A 6,026-nucleotide genomic window follows, 5' to 3' on the forward strand; every position below is an offset into this window, starting at 1 on the left:
ATCTTCATGGAGGGTCCTAAGGCATCCAGATTAAGGCAGCTTGGGACGGAGGATTAGAAGGAAATATATGTGTTACGTGAGAGGCTGGAGTTGGTGGCAGGAGGAAGTGGCATTGGTGGCTTAACTTATGGGATTGAGAATGTTTATAATGGGTAATAAATGGTAGACGTCTGGTGGTTTAGTGGTTAGAACGCCCCAGTCGGAGTCATGGCCTTCCATAGATTAGATCCCCATGAGATAGCTATACCCTCTTTACCCCACCCTGGCCTAAAATTACCATCTCCCTACTTTGAATGCTGAGTTGTAATAGTAGATTAACAGTTGCATATGGTGCTAGTCACGAAGAAGTGCTATGGAAAGGAAGCTGAGGCAGAGCATCGTCTTCTTCTACCATTCAGATACACGAAATAACCTGCAAAAATACGAAAAACTTGGCCAGCTTAAAGTAAAGTGACCATAGGAGTAGAGTTCTTTCCATGACAAACGAAAGTAGAATCTGGATGCTTAATTGAAGGTAAAAATGATATGTCACTTCCAGATTACCGTTTTCGAGGTGCAGGGGCCCGAGGCTAGGCTGGCGTGGTATTTACGGGGAGATGACCAGGCTACTTCCCCTCACGTCATTACATAATTGAAATACCTAAAGTCACCTGGGAATCAAACCTATGCATGGCCGTCACTCCGACTGGGGGACTCTAACCACTGTACCACCAGGCGCCTGCCATTTATCAACTATTATAATATTTTGGTCCCATAGATTTACCTACCAAATAATAAGCTTTTTTTTACTTTTATATAACCAAACACTGCCATCTCTCCTCCCTGACTTATTACGTTGGAGAGACACGCGTATGTCCTTCTTAGATTAATGTTTGTAAGCAATACGGTCATTTAAGCATTAAGTTTTTGCTGAGTCCCGTTCTTCCCCTAGAATACGATCACCAACCATTGATGTTATACCCAGGTCCCAAATTTTGATGAAAGGTGAACAACAGTATACGGAGAAACAGACAAAATGGCCACAAAGAATGCCAAATGAATCTGTTCTGACCCCTACCCACCCAATCCCCAGCCTCCTCTTCCAGGTCCCGTTCTTCCCGCAGAATATGATCACAAACCGTCTACGTTATATACAGGTCCCCAATCGTCCTACTGAAGGAATTGGAACAAGGGGGAGGGTTGTTAAATATAAGGAACGTAAAGGCCAATCGTCCCCTCCCTCCAAACACACACACACACACACACACACACACACACACACACACACACACACACACACACACACACACACACACACACACACACACACAGGCCTCCCCCTCCCTCTCCCCGCTTCCTCCTGCTAGACGACTGAACGACTCATAAAAAAGACCATGTTCCATAAAGAGCATTCACCAGTGAGTTTTGCGAGGGTCGTTGGCTTCTTTACGACCCTCTTTACACCGCCTCACTTTTGTCCTTTGGGGGGTGAAGAAGTCGTTCCCGGAGACCACCTGCTTCACCATGGTACAGCCAGGGACAAAAGTTTCCTGATATTTTACGTCTTTTACCGTTGGCGTCAAATGTTAGTCTCCTGTCCTACTGCTCCTGCTGCACACTTAGGCATATCCGTAATACCAGTACACCGGTCCTGTATGAGACAGCCCTAGCACGTATTCAATATGGACGGTGGGTGTTAGCGCCGAAGTGGTGACATGTGGAGGTGTAGGAGGACTACTGGGCCTTGGGATAGCCCATTGCCCCCGAGAAATAGGCCCTGAAGCCTTTGCACAGAATCGGACACATTAAAAAAAAATAAAAATAAATTTTTCTCGCATCATATCAGAGAGGATCACCAATGGTCAGAGAAACATACCAAGTATCTCTCAACTTAGGAATGTTAGCCAGCAGAGGAAAGTCACAAGAAGGCACAGTGAAATGTTAACCGAACTTTTTTCCCGACTATTTTCCACGCTTCCTTCTTCAGACTAATATTTGTAACCTGAGAGACGCTTGGTATGTTTCTTTGCCCATGAATGATGCTCTTTGATATGATACTTCAGGAAGGAAATTGTCGCACATGCCCGCAGTGTGAGACAGTGTAATGATAGGCGAACTTCTGTCCTCGACTCGACTTCTCACTGCACATTTTGTTCCTAATCAGACAGAGGCTAGATATGGTTCCCTGCCTATGGATGATGCTGTTTGACGTGATGCCTCAGGTGGAAAAATGACGGATATACCATAAGTTCGCCTACTGTTCCACTGTTTTAGGACAGGGGTGACCAACTGCATGTAGAGAACTGTCCACTTTTATCCTGTATATTTTGTTCGCCACTCAGTATGGTGTTGTCCCATGCATTTTGTTCTTATCACTAAACGATATTATTAACTTAGGAATGTCGTATCAGTATGTGCGGCATTGCTTACTATGTAGAGATGGCCCAGATTCCACTATGTACATAAGGCATTGGGGGCGGTGCATGAAAACGCTTGTCAAACCCAGCTCTAAGCATACAATGTGGAAAACCTTCGTTATTTAAGCGCAAAACTACTCGCAGTCCCGCTAACCCTCACAGAAGTCGTGAAGTCGAGTTGCAAAAATGTCGATTTCGTGTTATTTATTTTTCTTCATTAGTCGTAACTCCAAATGAAAAGTTGTGCCCGAGCGTGTTAGGCACCATGACGCATCGCAACAGCCGAGGATGTTACCTGTATATTTTGATCTTCCTTCAAGCTACAGTATGCCAGTTACAGCCTTAAAATACATTCAAAAGCACTTGGACGTATTTTCAGATATATAAAACGGATTCGCCCTGATCTATTCGACTTAAAATGGAGGGAAAACTAGGTCCGTGGTGGAACGTTGGTCCAGGGTGGAAAATAGGCTTGTGGAAAAATATAAGTCCATGGGAAAAGTAGGTCCATGGGGAAAAATTGGTCCATGGGGAGAAATTCGTCTGCGAGGGAAACAGGTCCATGAGGAATTAATGTCCACAGGGAATAATTCATCAAGGCAAGAACAGGTGCGAGGGTGAAACAGGTACTGTAGGTGGGGGGTTGGCACCTAAGGAGTGTGGCCGGAACTGCTCCCCATTAGTAAGTACATTCCACACTGTACTCACAACACGTTAGTAGCTGCTGGAATGTACTAATGGGTATAGAACTCTGAATTTCATCTCATCTCAAGTGCTCTCTTGTTTCTGTGCCTTTAACAGGTTTTGTTTTTGTACTTTTTTTGGTCCATACAACTTAACAGTAATTTAGAATACATTTTTTTATATCATGAACTCTCTCTCTCTGTATATATATATATATATATATATATATATATATATATATATATATATATATATATGTATATATATATATATATATATATATATATATATATGCACACACATTATTGACATTCATCAGTGTGGCCACCGTCAGCCACCCACCACCACCACAAAGTGTCACTCCCGTGACAAGAACTGGCAAGTAATCAGGATAAAAACCATAATTTAAGAGTAATTAAGATTGATTATATTCCATGGTAGCGAGATTAAATAGCTGGTAATTGGTGTAATTACTTAAGATTGCCCGCTTCATCCAAGACCAAATTAGCCGCTGATTAGGCTCCCAGCGGGAAACTAATGACCTCATTTGTTAATCATTACGGCACAGGCACTGTGTTTGATTTTGTACGAAACTTTTAGAAATATTTTTAACCCTCTTGCTGTTGGGACAGCTCTAGTATTCTGTTCCAGCCAACGTCAGACCATTTCATTTAGCTGAGTTAGTATACGATCCTGAGGGTTAGTGCCTCTGATTAGGCGCCAATGTTAGTACCTCTGATTAGGCGCCAGTGTTAGTACCTCTGATTAGGCGCCAGTGTTAGTACCTCTGATTAGGCGCCAGTGTTAGTACCTCTGATTAGGCGCCAGTGTTAGTACCTCTGATTAGGCGCCAGTGTTAGTACCTCTGATTAGGCGCCAGTGTTAGTACCTCTGATTAGGCGCCAGTGTTAGTACCTCTGATTAGGCGCCAGTGTTAGTACCTCTGATTAGGCGCCAGTGTTAGTACCTCTGATTAGGAACCAAACAATAGAGATGGAACCTCATTTGCTGCTCATTATGGCCCAGGCAGTGTGTTTAAAGTTTTTTTTTTTTTTAATGAAGTTATTAGTAATATTCTGAACTCCCTAATGATTGGGACAGTTCTATCACTTTCTTCCACTGTTACTCCTCTCCCTCCTCCTCCCTTTGTGTGCGCCCTGCAAACAACCTCCCTCTAAACACCCTCCTCTCTGCCAGGATTGTTTGGTTTCGTGAATGCAAGTAGGTAAGCAAAACAGGGGCAAATATTGATCTTGCCAATAACGTGCCGCTGCTACAGTGAAGCTCTAGCCAATATTTGAGGGATAAACACGTGTACTGCAATCACCAAGGCTAACCAAGGCTTCCCCCCACCATGTGCCTTCCCACTTCATGCATGCCATTGCGAAAGGCATCACAGAGGAAGTTATTGTGTAGTGTCCACTTTAACTTGGCCTAAAATTTGTTTCTCTCTCTCTCTCTCTCTCGTTACTACTACTACTACTACTACTACTACTACTACTTACTACCACACACAAATACAAGATCCTATACTAGAGGACATAGGGGACTCAGCACCCACTTAAATGCCCTCCACGGCTTGGCTTCGAGCCCTACATTCGGGTAATCATGTCACGAGTCTGCTACCTGCCAAGTTACCTTGACCCCCCAGCTCTATTATGCACAGGTAGTAGTAGCTGTGGTGCCAGGTTTGTCTGCATGTGAACCCAGTGGAGTGCAGGATGAAATTACCCTTCAGCAATGCAGCTTCATCCTTTGGGGGGATATGAAGCGGTTTGAAAGACATTTGTATAATCTGACACTTGATCCTTTGGGTTATATCGGCTTGTATCGGATTATATCGGGTTATGTCGGTGCCACCACATGAAGGCGTCTCTCTTTAGTACTCTGCACAGGTAAAAAGGGTAGTATTAATCAGAACCCAGAGACGATGCAGGGAGGTTGCCCAGAAATGCAGGGTAACTTTTTCGTATCTTTACTGAGGTAATAAAAATATGTACAAAATAAACCAGTACATAAAATTAATATGATTGTAATAACGTTATATCTCCTGAGGGTCCCCGTGTATGTCCTTGAACCTCCTTACACAGTACATTCAGTTGCTTTAGACATGTATTCCAGGTAGTTTCGTAACACCTTAGTTTAACGATTTATTTTGCATATTACACCTTAACATTGGCATGAACGTTACTTACATCGCTGTAGTATCGACCCAAGTTGCATCAGTGACACAGAAGAGGATATCGAGGTGTACTGTGTAGAATAAAATGTATTATACGTTTCGTCAAATCGCCAAACCACTGCCCGGTTATAACAAGGCCATCTCGTGAAGGTATCCCTCTCCGGTACAGTCTGCATCAAAATTCGTGTCATCTCTCCTGCTTTTCTCTCCATTCTCTTAGAAAATCAGTGTGGTGAATCCCCAACCACTGACACTGATGACCTCGTTTGGCCTTAGATCAGTGTCGTAAGTGTCGTTTGCTGCAGCACCACCACATTGATATTCAAAAGCTGTGGGGAGAAAAACAGAAGACGCGACAGAACCATTGATGTGGACTGCCTCTCGTCATCATGTACAGCCAAGAGCAGTAGTACACCAACACTTCTCTGGCAGCGTTGTGTCCCGTCCATATATTTATCTCATCCCTCCAGAAACGACAGACAGTATCCATCCTCCACATGCTCTTTTGTGGAGTGTTTCATACATCCTGTCATATAAAAACAGTTCATGTAACACTTTACTTCGCCTCAGTAGGAAGAGAAGTGTCGGTGAACTTTTACTGATGACTGCAGAGTTGTACTGAAATAACATACAAGGGAAGATAAAACAAACGATGAAGAAGTAAAGAGGTAATCAAGAGGGGCCACAGAGCCTCCTAAGTCCACCAGAGTACAGGCATGGGAGATCCTTGTCACTGAAGTTAAGGTGAGATAAAGTACTTTGCC

The sequence above is a fragment of the Coenobita brevimanus genome, chromosome 35 (assembly GCF_032717465.1).
Source record: "Coenobita brevimanus isolate Jiangsu-jjx chromosome 35, ASM3271746v2, whole genome shotgun sequence".
NCBI classification, from domain to species: Eukaryota; Metazoa; Arthropoda; class Malacostraca; order Decapoda; family Coenobitidae; genus Coenobita; species Coenobita brevimanus.